This window comes from Helobdella robusta, assembly GCF_000326865.2.
Source record: "Helobdella robusta unplaced genomic scaffold HELROscaffold_15, whole genome shotgun sequence".
In the NCBI taxonomy this organism is placed as follows: domain Eukaryota; kingdom Metazoa; phylum Annelida; class Clitellata; order Rhynchobdellida; family Glossiphoniidae; genus Helobdella; species Helobdella robusta.
In genome coordinates, this window is record NW_008703839.1 from 1,843,745 (window position 1) to 1,857,447 (window position 13,703).

The window sequence follows — 13,703 nt, forward strand, 5'->3', positions numbered from 1 at the left end:
TTAATTTTTAAATTTAAAGATTTCCATTGCGCAACTTTGTCTTAAAGTTTTCATCGGGAATCAGAAGGTGCCGACAGTCACGTAGCAGTTTTAAAGTCACTTTTTGTAACTTCGTTTTTTCAAGAGAGCATTCAAATGAATGGAGGGTTCCATAAAGCTGTATAATGCAACTTCAGTGTCCATAATAAGTTCTGTGATAATAAAAATAGGCATTTCGTTTAACACCAACAGATCCAACAAAAAGAATAAATTCCCCAAAGACAAACAGAAGCTAAAGAGTAAAAAATTAAAGAAAATACAAAATAAAATCACTCACAAAATATTTAATTACTGATCTATTAAATTAAACCGAAAAAGCATGAGAGCAGCAACATTACGGGGTGAGAAGCTCACAAAGGGTATCGACTTCCATGAGATGCCCCTGCAATCCATCTTCGCCCCACTACAACGCCACACCAGCCACCCACGTTTCATAGGCAAGACGGCCCAAACTGACGACGCCACAACCCAACGAACTTATTAACCTACATACATGCAAATTAAGATTTTAACGGGTAAAATTAATTTTTAGGACACCTTTGTTTATAAGAGGCATTTCCAATAAATTGTATGGTCGTGCAAATATTTGTTAAAACTGTTGCAAATATATTCGCTAAAGGCCCTAGTGTTGCTACGAACGCATACAGTTTGAGGAGGAACTAGAACCTATGTCACTGGGAAAGCGATTGTTTGTGAAAGTTAATTTGATAGTTTGCGGCCAGATATAACGATATTTTTGTTTCATAGATTTTTGTTGAAAGGTTTCCCCTGTTATCGTTCAACTTTAATTTCGAGTAAACTGGATAGCAAAACAACTCACAAAATAATTAAAGACTGCAAGGTTAGTAACCTAACATCTGAAAAAATAGCAAAATACAAAGTACAAAATAGCACTGAACAAAACCTATTTGCCATGCATACAGCGATCTCATGCAAATGTCATCAACTTGTTTACATGAAAATGTTTTGTTAATTAAGTTCTCCAAAGAATAGCCTTATAAGCATTTGTTGAAAGGATGAGTTGAATGATAGGAATGTTGACAGCTGTTTATAAAATTGTATGATAAATCTTTGTCAAGTGTTGAATATATTCTCTAACATTTTTTCAACAAAATTTTATTTCTCACGAATTCCTACAAAAATTCATGCTGAATGTTTATAATATGAAAAATTTCATCAGCTGTGACGTGTTGCGTTCTGATTAAATTTTATAGTGGAGTTTGTATTGTGGAATAAACAATTAGATTTGTAATCTGTCAAAACTTCAAATTTAATGATTTTGTTTGGGATGTTTTAATTCAAATATTTATAAAATATCACTATAATAAATTTGTCGTGATTTTCGTTATAACATTTTTCCAACAAAATTTTTAAACTAAAATGTCTAAGTTTGGTTGAAAAATCAAATTTGTTCACAATAAAATATGTTCTGAATATTTTTTTTTGCAAAAAATGGTTTTTGAATTTTTTATTTTATAATTTGTTAATTCGGAAATATATATTAGTTTCTATTTGTTAATAAAAATTCATTAAAAATTGTTTTTATATGTGATTTTGTTTATTAAAATTTTGGTTACAATGTTATCTATTTTTACATTTTTTCTTTAAAAAAACACGGCCCATCAGATGAAGGTAGAAAGACCTGCATAGAATTCGATCATAAATCACAATCGACGATGAACAAAAACGAGTCCTGCAACAAATGTCAACATAACATTTCAAGTTAGACACCAATCACAAAAACAGCGGGAGGACAGGTTCACAGCTGCAACCCTAGCTCTGGCAGTTTGATCTCCATTAAGAACACCACATTCTCTGACGGAAACCGCGCAAACATTTGGCGTAGAGATACGAGGAAATGAGGAAATGCGCCGTTCGGTCAGGTTGGAATTTAAAAAGCTGCCCGCCTATCGAACGCCAAAACGAGTATGGTAGCAATCTTCGTATATCTGTTGCATGCTTGGCATTTGATGGTGCTTCAGAGAAATGCGGACGATGGCGAACTATTAGCATTCTACATCACTGGCCTGGATGGAACGTCGCGCCAGGATTTGCAAGCCAATTTCGAAGCATTTGAACGCTGAATTGGTTTGATGTTATAAATTTTAAATTATTCAATGCTTTAATGGATCACGGTGCACTGTTCCACACGGAAGCAAGCAAACATGCAATTTGGGAATTCCTGCTAGTTTTGGTCTTCTTTCAATAGAACTTGCCGATTTGGAAATTTAGGATCAAAGTAAACCAACTAAATCTTAATATTTTATACACGAAGAAGAATGGGTTATTAACAAGTTTGAATCTGTGTTTGGTAACATTCGTCAGGACAATACAACAATATGAATCCACAATGTTCTTGAAGCAAGATAAACCGACAAACCAGCAAATATAATGTGACACGATGTAAACAAGTGCATCAAAGAACACGCAACCTGCCACTCTATATCGCAACAACAACAACAGGATACACACAACACAACAACAACACAACACACATAACAGCACAACACACACAACAACAACAAAACACACACAAAAACAACAAAACACACACAACAACAAATATCAACGACAACAAAACAACCTTATAAAAACAACGTGAAAACTAACGCAATAATAATGTTTTCAACAACACTTACCGATATACAAAACAAGGAAAAAACGAGTCGGCAGAATGCAACTTGCCTCGTTGCTGTGCCTACTTGTTGCAGTGTTAATTTGTCGCAGTGCTAATTTGTCGCAGTGCTAATTTGTTGCAGTGTTAATCTATTGCAGTGCAATTATGTAGCAGTCCTACATTGTCCCAATTAATCATTTTGTACGAATGGGTTTCCATGTTACGTTTATTAGTGGTTACGAAAAAACGTTACATTGTATTATGTGTGTGCGTGTGTGCGTGTGCGTGCGTATTTGTGTGTTTAATTCCGCAAATCAAACACAGTTGAAGCCGGTTAATTGGACCACATTTTGACCAAGTGGTCCGTTTACACGACTTGACTTTATAAACGATTTTAAACTAAAATTCTGAAATTGAATCAATACAATTTTATTTAGGAAGAAAATAATTTGAACATAAAATTTAAAACAAATCCTAAATATTTTTTTATTATTATTTAAGAAGCAAAGTATAAAGAGATCGATCCACACCGCACTCCAATCATTATAACTGAGTACAACGTATTTAAAATCAACCTTCAAAAACTGTTTCACTCGCCTACTTATTTCATTTACTCACAGCAACAATTTTCGCTTTCATTTTTTTTTACATTTTCAAAAATTATTTTGGAGTTAACTTTATGAAAATAGTTTTTGATTTTCACTTTTCGAGATATAATGAAAATTCATTTAGTGAGAACTTTAACAATGCTTGCTACAGTTGTTTTGCTCCTGAACGCATCAGCTCGTCAAACACTCCAGACATCTGTTTGAGATGAGGTGCCAATCGACATTCTGAAGTTTTCTGACGCCATTTTGTATCGTTGCAGAACACACACACACACGTGCACAAACGCACGTAACAGTGCACATGATTGTTGGATACTCCCTGCCCTCCGACCTGACGTGTGTCAACCTCCAACAAGATGGTTTGCATCAAATGAGTCCCATAAATTTTAATGTTTTCTAAACAACAGCACAGCCCAATTAAATTGTTGATGTTTTGCAGCATACTTATTTAATTGCTCGTTTCCTTTGTCTGCTTTTTAACTCCTAAAATTATATTTTACTGTCAAGAGTTTTATTTTTGTTATAAAAAATAAATCTGACTTTTTTCAACTGAAAATTCTTGCTAAGGCTTTAATTAAATTTATAGATTTACAATGAATGTGAAAGAGCAATGAACAACAACAATAAACATCAGTAACAGTAAGCAATAACTGCAATAATCAAAGATGGGTTGAGGTGTACAAACGCGTTTTGAATAAAATATTCTCGCAAAAACATTTGCTGTTGTTGCATGACTTGTTACATGAATTTTAGGAAAGATGATCGTTTCCGTGTAGGAACTTGCTTTTATGTGACGTCATTTTTTACATGAACACAAACACGAACATAACCAGATACATAATTATATTCGGGAACACAGACACAAACGCCAACACGAATACAAACATAATCAAAATCACGAACATAAAATTAAAATCAAACAAACGAAAACACAAACAAAAACACAAGAACAAAATCAAATATAAATTTTAACAAGACACAAACATAACCAAAAACACTAACACAAACAAGAGAACAAATTGGAACACAACACAAACATGAACACAAGTACAAAAACAAATATAAATACAAACATACATATAAATACAAACGCAAACACAAATAAAAAAACAAACATTAACATGAACACAATAATGAACACAAACAAAAACATGAGCACAAACAAAAACATGAACACAAACGCAAACATGATCAAAAACATGAACACAAACGAAACATAAACACAAGCAAACGAAAACACAAGCATGAAAATGAACATGAGAAATAAAGGAACTTAGTGAACTTGACGAACGTGGTCTGATTCTGAAGACAGAATGAGGTTGATTGTAATGAAATGAGTGGATGATGCAGTTGCATCTGATGGCGATGATGAAGGTGATGATGATAGTGTTGATGATGGTGGTGATGATGTTATTGATGTTGTTGATGATGATGGTGAATGGAAATAATTATTTACCGTTGTTAAAAAAACGACTGTTACAAATTTCTTGATTACGTTTTATTATGTGGTGATGCTAACCTATGTGATGATGATGATAATGATGGTGATGATGGCGATGATGATGATGATTATGGCGATGATGATGGTGGTGATGATGATGACGATGATAGTGACGACGACGATGATGATAACCTTAACAGTGTTGATGATGATAATGACGATAATGATATTAATATTTATGATGATGATGTGAATGACTTTTCTGCTTACCCACTCAGACAACCACCACAAGCACTGGATACGATTGCACAAAACAACATCCGCTCAACTCCGTTAACAATCCGCAAAACTTTCAAAATGACAAAAATTGATCCTTAATTAGAAAAAAGAATAATTTTTTCATGGAGATGTAATTAAATTTTTCCAAGTGCCCTCAGTATAGATACCTGTTTCTCTTCCATGGATGCAGTTGCAAGCACCAGACATCATTCTATAAGCAGCAGGTTGGTTGCTTCTTGCTTAGTCTGTTTAAATGATGTTAGGTTAGCATTATACTATCTTTTGGAATGGTTTTTTATTTGTGTTAAATTTTTTGTTGAAGTTTTTTTGTTGTTGTTTGTTGCATGACCATAAAAGCCCATAATGGGCTTTTGGTCGGGTGTTTTGAAATAAATAAATATTAGGACCATCAAATTAGTACTGTAAATTTAGGACTTAGTACTTTCGTGTTATTACTCTTATGGAGTTAGTACTAAGAATAACATTTACTATCGAGTTGGTAGTTTATACTATCAAGATGGTGTAGTATTATCAAATTATTTATATGAAGTTACTACTATCAAGTATCAAGTAATTGCAAGCAATTTACAACACATGCACTATCATTTAACAAATTAATTCTATTTAAAGTTGCTGTAATAAAGTTAATACTGTAAACATAGTACCGTTAAATCAGAACTATGAAGATTTTATTTTACTCTTGCCAAGCTAGTTCTAGCAAACATGTACTATCAAGTTAGTACTACTACTCTATTCGTGCTGTCAAATTAATAATATATAGATAGGGCCATCAAATACGTATCATTAAGTTTGTACTTTTATAGCCAGATGATGTTACGTTACAATGAAATTCCACCATTCAAAAACAATAAAATCTGGCGTCCGCAAGCATAAATTTGCATTTAATATTAACAGAGTCACAAAAACGAATTTGTTTTGAAATTCACCATGAAAATAACTTGCAGTAAAATTATTCTAAAAGTTTATTTTTAATGACCTTCACAGCACAGAAGACGGCAGGCACCTTGCATTCGAGAAAGTTAGAGAGTCGGGATGAAAAGAAATTTTGAAGTGCTCTGGAAAAGCACGAAACCTCAATTGAAGACATGACAAAAATTGCAATGAACCAAATTTGTAGACGGGATTGTCAATTTTTGAAACAATTAAACTTATGAATGATAAGAAATGAATGCAATTTAATTTGGAGATAATTTTAACCCAGGAAATTTTCAAGTTCTCCACCATTATTATATGCACATGCATACTTTTAAATATTTTTAAAACCGTTTGAATGACCAAATTGCGCTATATTGTTTGTTACCTTGATTATTCATTATCTTTGTTATCTTTGATATATTTGTAGTCTTTGAATTTTAAAAATTATTTGTATATTACGAGGTTAAGAAGCGAAATTATAAATGTGATTTTTGTAGCTACTTGGATTAGTTTAGTGTTGGCATTCAAAAAACCGTTCAACAAAGTTTTCGTTTGAAGCAGTTGTGTTCATCTATCGGAAATTTTGAACCTACGGAATAATGATAATTTGGCGATCGTTGGAAGCTACAACGCTGGTGTTGGAAGTAAAAAGATCTTTGAAGTTATAACACTGGCGTCTGTAGTAACGAGCGTCAAAGTGTTGTTACAACAATATTTTAACTTGATAATTTTCGTATGGCCAGTCAAGAAAGACTCTTATTAAACACAATTTCATGCTATTTACATTTTGAAAAATTACTTTAGATTGAAATATGTTTCAAGATTGTGAAAAACGCGTATTTATTTTTAGCTTCTTAGCCAACACCACATCTCAGATTTCCAGCAACCACCATCACATCAACCACCATCACAGCAACCACCATCCCAGCAACCACCATCACAGCAACATTATTTCCTATAACAACACAATAGTATCTGGCGGTCGTCATCAACATTAGCTGCAAACAAATGGAACATTGGCAATTAAAAGAGTCTATCTAAACGCTGTAAAGCCGATGAGTAGTTGAATAATTGATCATAAACTTATATTAAAACTGATTAGTTTTTTATAAAAAAAAAATAGTATTTACTCTTATAAATGTTCCGCTCGTGCGATTAAAAAGCACTAAATTGCTTACTGATTAATAATAGATTGCAATGAATGGCACTTATTCATGGAAACAAACACTAACTTCCCTCATTAAATACATTCCAATTTTATAACTCTCGTCTCTTAACGTTAATTAATTAAATATTACAAAATAGTAATTGAAACCATCGTTAGTGTTGTTGTTTGTGTGTATGTGAATTGGTGGATAGATGAATGTATAACTGGATGAATAGATAAACTGATGGATATCTAGATGGATGAATTCATGGATATGTGGATGGATAGATGGATAAATTTATGGATATTCATGAATATGCAGATGTTTAAATAGATGGATAAACCCTTACGTATAGTTTTATACATTAATCAGTGAACGTATGGATGCCAAAATGGATAGACGGATGGATGGATAAACGGATGAATGGAGGTATCTGAATGAATAGCTGGATAGTTACGCATGCATTAAAACTCTTATCAGCAATGGGTGAGGGGCGTTATCGGCCCAACAAAACAAAATTTATTTAATGTGGATAGTGTCGTTCATGGAAGGGGTAATAAAAATGATAAGGTGGTGAGGATGATCATGATAATGATGATTGTGGTGATACTGATGGTAATGATGATGACCAGTTTGGTGATGATGATCAGTTTAGTGATGATGATGATCACCTTGGTGTTGCATGGATGCTGACAATGACGAATCCCTTCAACAACAAAACAGTAAGACCCCGACCATGATTACACTATTGATTTGCTAACGTTAAAAGCCATCACAAACCTAACAACAACGCTATATAACAATAAAATCTTTCACGAATACAAAAACACACTCGAAGCAAAAACGAGCCCAATGAACCATCTTCGAAATGCTTACAAAAATGAGAAATATAAAATGAAGTAAAACAAACAAATAAAAACGCACCATCGCCAAACGAAACAAAACATCATAAAAAAAATTTGTTCATCACCGGCCAGGACGTTGGCGCTAAATTACCGCAGCTGACATTGCGCTTCAATAACAAGGCAGTAAAAACTCTAAACCTCCCTTTGATGGCCCTTCCAACACCAACAACAGGCTGGCCGCATTGCTACATTCTCAAGCATAAACAACCATGGGTCATTGGCCTTATTTGAAATTAACATTCATTTCGACGCTAACAACTTTCATGAACTGCAATTTTTCAAACAAAATATAATGAACATTTTTTTAAAAATTTGACTTAATGAAATTTATATTTCGATTTATAATGTTTAAATTCAATATAGATACTTTTTATTTGTGCAATTGTTCCGTAATAAAATAAATAAAAAACAACCCTGATATGATTTACAAATGATAAAATAAATGGGATGTCGTTTTGCAAGTGATGGTCTAATGGTTAAGGTCGCCAGGTGCTGTTTCGCAGTAACCGGGCTCGAATATGACAAAAAGATCCCCGCCCATCACATGCTTCGTGTGGGATGCGTCGTTTAGCATGTATTCATTTACAATGTTTGTGCGCTCTGTTGAATCCTCTGAACTTTGGAAAAGTTTAATTGACCTTTAATTGACCTTTAACCTTTTTGACCAAGTTGTTTCGTAATATGTCAGCAAAATACTGGTGGCTTGGAAAAACTTAATGAAGTTGCAGAGTAAAACTTCATTGGGTTCATGGCTCAACCAGATGTCAGAAATGGAATCATGGTTTTTATAAGCCTTTGGGTTAAGTAGTCGTACAAGCCTTTTGGGCTTCTGGTTTTACTTTGAACAAAAACTTGGTATAGAGTTTGAATATGTGGGGTTCTGGAGTCACAAAGAAGTGAGAGACCCAACTTATTCAGTGAACTTAATTTTTCTTTCTTGCAAAAATGTTGACACGAAAGTAAATTAAAATCATATCATCATTCCTCTGGAGACCATATTTTACGTTGAAGCTGCATCATCGTTTTGCAGAGGTCTCTAGTTTGGAAGGCCTCGGAAGTGCAGCCCTGCCTGCTCTTCTTTGATTCACGCAAAAATTCTTGAGGAACTCAATATTTAGCCTTAATATCCTTTGTGAAAAAAAACTCTCAAATGACCGAAAAATTTAATTTAGGAAATTATTATTTTGCTGGCGTAAAACAACTTGCATCATTCATTCAGTTTCATTTAATTGATAAAAAGTCGTAATATATGCTTTGCAATAATTTTAGTTTGATTTTTCAAACGCCTTGCATGTGTGATTTTCATCGTTGTTCGGGCGACCACCTGGCTTGTCATATTAAAGTTAGTTTGGTTTAATTATTGCGTTTAGTTTAACCATTTTATTCGATCACATTGTACTTTACTGTACTTGTCGAAAAAAAAACAAACTGTATCAAATACATTTTTGAAGTTGCCGACGAATCGTTTTAATTAAAAAAAAATTGCTATTAAATTTTATTGGCAGCATCAATTCATACAGAATGGCTAGTTTAGAGGTTTTTTAATGTAATTTTTCAGGTGATACCCATCATAAATGCTGGCTTCTTGACAGACTCCCATTTTTTAATTGAAAACATCACGTTGGAGAGAATTTAAAAAATGTTAAACTTGTTACAATTTATTTTTGTTCAAAAGTTTTAAGCGTTTGATAACGACAACATTTGTTTATACAGTTTTTCATATATACTGACTAAACGCCAACAGATATTCATCTCTCAATCTATTGTACCACAAAAAAAATATTTTTGAAACTTCTGTGTATACTCAAACATTTTATTCTTCAGCTAAAATTTAAATATTCTGAAAAACAAATACATAAAAATTAAATATTTTGTAATTCATGGAAATTTAGAAATTGAACATGTTTTATTTCATTCAAAAGTAAAAACGTCCTCCAAAAATAATTAATTAATAAATAACTACAACCACAACGTTCTTTTTAATTGAAAAGTTAGGAAAGAAATTATTTGAGGAAAGCGTCGTTGGTGAATCAGGGTTCATCACCATCATTCATCATCACCAACAACAATGCACCATCATTCACCAGCACCAACAACAATGCACCATCATTCATCAGCATCAACAACAATGCACCATCATTCACCAGCACCAACAACAATGCATCATCATTCATCACCGTCAATACCAATGCAGCATCATTCATCACCATCATTCATCATCACCGTCATTCATCATTATCAACGACAGCAGCAACAACAACAACAACATGATTGAGTCATCAACAACCACCATCATCACCATCATCATGAATGGGACTTAGACTTTGGCGATATTCATGTTCATCTTGATTTTAAAAGGACTGATAATAATAAACAATAATGATGATGAGGACAACGATGATGATGAAGAAGAAAAATGGGTATGATGAAGGATGATGACGACCATAATAAATAATGATAACAATGATAATTGATGAGGACGATAATAAGTAAATATTTTTATTTTTCTATTTTGATTGTTCAGTCAAATTAAGAGAAAGAGAGCAAATGGCTGGCAAAGACCGGTGACGAAGAAGATAAATAATAATTAACGTTGTAGGCAGGCATTTCGTACAAATTAAAATGAAACGTCAGAGAATTTAATTGAAACAAACTCCGTCGGTGTCTTAACTTTTTTGAAAATGCATGCAACAACCACAAATTCAATCATTACAAAAGTGTATTATCACATATGCTCGACAAAAGTTGAACACTGATGATGACAGATAACAGATGATGATGATGTTATTAAACGACGATGAAGATTGATGGTAACGGTGATATTAATATGTGGTGGTGGCAAATGATAATGACATTATGATGAATAAAAAGATGATACACGAGACGATGATTGTCATAACAAGTGATGGTGAAAAACGATGCATACCATCATGTAAATAATAAAATAATGATATGTGATGGGGATTAATTATGGAAATGTATGATAATGCAAACGATGATGAAGATGATGATGATGAAGATGAAAAATGATGAAGATGATCAATAATGAAGATGTTGGTGAAGATGAATGCTGATGTAAAGGATGATAACGTATGTTGATAAATGATGATGACGATTATGATGATGATGATGATAATGATGATGATGATGATGATGATGATGAGGACAGTGAAGCCGTTGCACTTTGAAGAGGAAAGCAATGAAGGTAGTAGCAGCGGTGGACAGGAGCTAATTGATGGATGGCAAGTAATTCCAAGTCATTAATTAAAGTCAATAATTCTACGCTAATGAGAAGCAAAACTCGTTGATTTAAAAATTTTTTAAGTGTTTCAAACTACAAATTAATCATGTAATCGCATGATGTTGATTTTAACATTCAATGTTAGATTTGAAAGATGCTATTTTATCATTTACTATTGCAGCATTAATAACATTATTTCTGATTACAACATTCCCAGCCAGTTTGGTTAGTTTTAACTAACCCATGGCTTAGTTTTAACTATAGTTTAACATTGCAGCAGTTGCAATTGGGAGTCGAGGCAAAAAATTGCAAAAAAGACAGCTGCCGAGTTTCGACAGCCATTATTTTCATTTCGTTTGTTGCCAATTTTTTTATAATTAACTTTTTTCACTGTGTTAATCAGAGAGAAAACATGCCATTTTTTAAAACATGTGGCTGAATGATGTTGAGTTGCTGGCTAAAAATATCTGCTTGTTGCAGGTGTTGTTGATACTTTATATAATACTTTTATTTTAATTAAAAGAGTCTAAACAATTTTATTTTTTTAAATGGCGTTTGAACTTTTGTATAGAACAAACTTGTTGCCTGAAGAAAGTGAATTTGATATTCAGCCAGTCTCACTGAATTTGTGTTTGCGAGAGCATGACGAAGGATTGGGAGAATGTTATTACTGATAAACAACTACATTGATATTCATTACATTACACATGCTAGTTAAGACTGTGGTCCAAACTTTTTTGCCCATGCTTCCGTTGATAACTTCACTTTCTCATCATCAATACCACATCATTCCATCACGGGCATCTCATTAGCACGCGAACAGCACCAGCCATACACGGTCTGACCTCGACACAGCACGTAAGAACTAACATGAATACTCCTTGTTTGGGCATTGTACGCATGAATGACTACCGCCAATATTGCGCTTACCGGCCTCCTCCTAATTAATGATTGATTGATGTAATTACTGTAATTTATATTAATATCCCCGAAAATAACACGAGGAATGGAATTTTTATGATTTATTTTACGAAATATATCGCAATTAACATCAACGTCAATGATGTTGTTTTGTAATTAATAATAATAATATTGATGGTGAAAAAGTAAATTTTTTCTATAATTTTAAAGTTTGAAATAGGATGAAATGAGAGCGGCATGTCTGTCTGGCTTAAACCTCGCGTGTTCATGTTCATCATCTGGCCAGGCACCATCTTTAAAACTCACACAACTCGCCATTCGTTTGCTTTTTGTTTAATTGATACATCTGCATACATGACGGCACTCATGTTTGATGCATGCCTGCCTCGTGTAGGGGGGTTGTGCTTTCAAACATGATGTTCCAGTGTTGGAAAATTTTTTCATCGGACAGATGTTCCATTCAATTAGGTCTCGTGTTTAATTAGCAATGCGCCAACTTCTGCATCTGTCTGTCTGATTCGTGATGAAACAACAGAGTGTCAGTTCTTCCATGTGATGAAATAACACATTTGTTTTCATTAGTTTGTGCCAGATTAGCACACAATAAGTTATTTAAAGTTGTATTCATGACTCAAAATTTTGACAATTTAATTCAATGTTTATAATTCTTAAAGTCTATATTAAACGCTTCTTACCTTTAATAACAAAGTTGACGTTCTTAAATTTTTCAAATTGAAATTCGACGGAAGATGATGGTAGCGACGAGATTGATAACCAAAAATTGCACAATTTCAAACTAATGGCTGCGTATCTCGCTTCACTGCTCACTGCAACTCACTCTCTTCAGTTGAAGGTGGATCTCTTGAACTCCATCAGCAGACCGGAAGAGACACATTTCAGCAGCTGCAACAATAATTTCCAAGTGAAATGAAATTTTCCTTCATAAAGTTAGTGTGGAAATGTTTTCCGACATTGAAACATTCTTTTTGGTCTTTAACACGCAGGCCACCGAACGCTTAACCTATGCCCCCACCTTCACGATTGCAGCAGCTCAAAAATTTTATTCCGCTTTAAAAAATTTGTTAAGTTTTTAAACACTAAAATTTTTAGTTAATTTTATTTTAATTTTTTTGTTTTGTTTCTGCTAACAAAATTTATTGTAGTATATTTTGATGAGAAAATGAGTCCAGGATCACATGAACTTGAATATTTGCAATCATGACGTTAAAATTTTCCTCATATGAACATTTGACGAAAGTTTTTAAAAACTTCCACATGACGCAATGAAACAAATGCATTCTACATCCTGGCAATTATTATTATAGCTCCAACAATAAAGTCTCCGCATTAAGCTGCTTGACAACCGCACACACACGCACTCTCTCTCTAACACACAAACACTGTACACACACCCATATATACTGAATACAATTCTCATGTGAGTAACATTGTTTAACCTATGCCATATGCCATTGGTTTTGCATGATTAGTTATTATCATTATATAAAACACTCGTACGCATAAATTATTGCAATAATATTTTTAAATAAATTTATCATCACATCTTC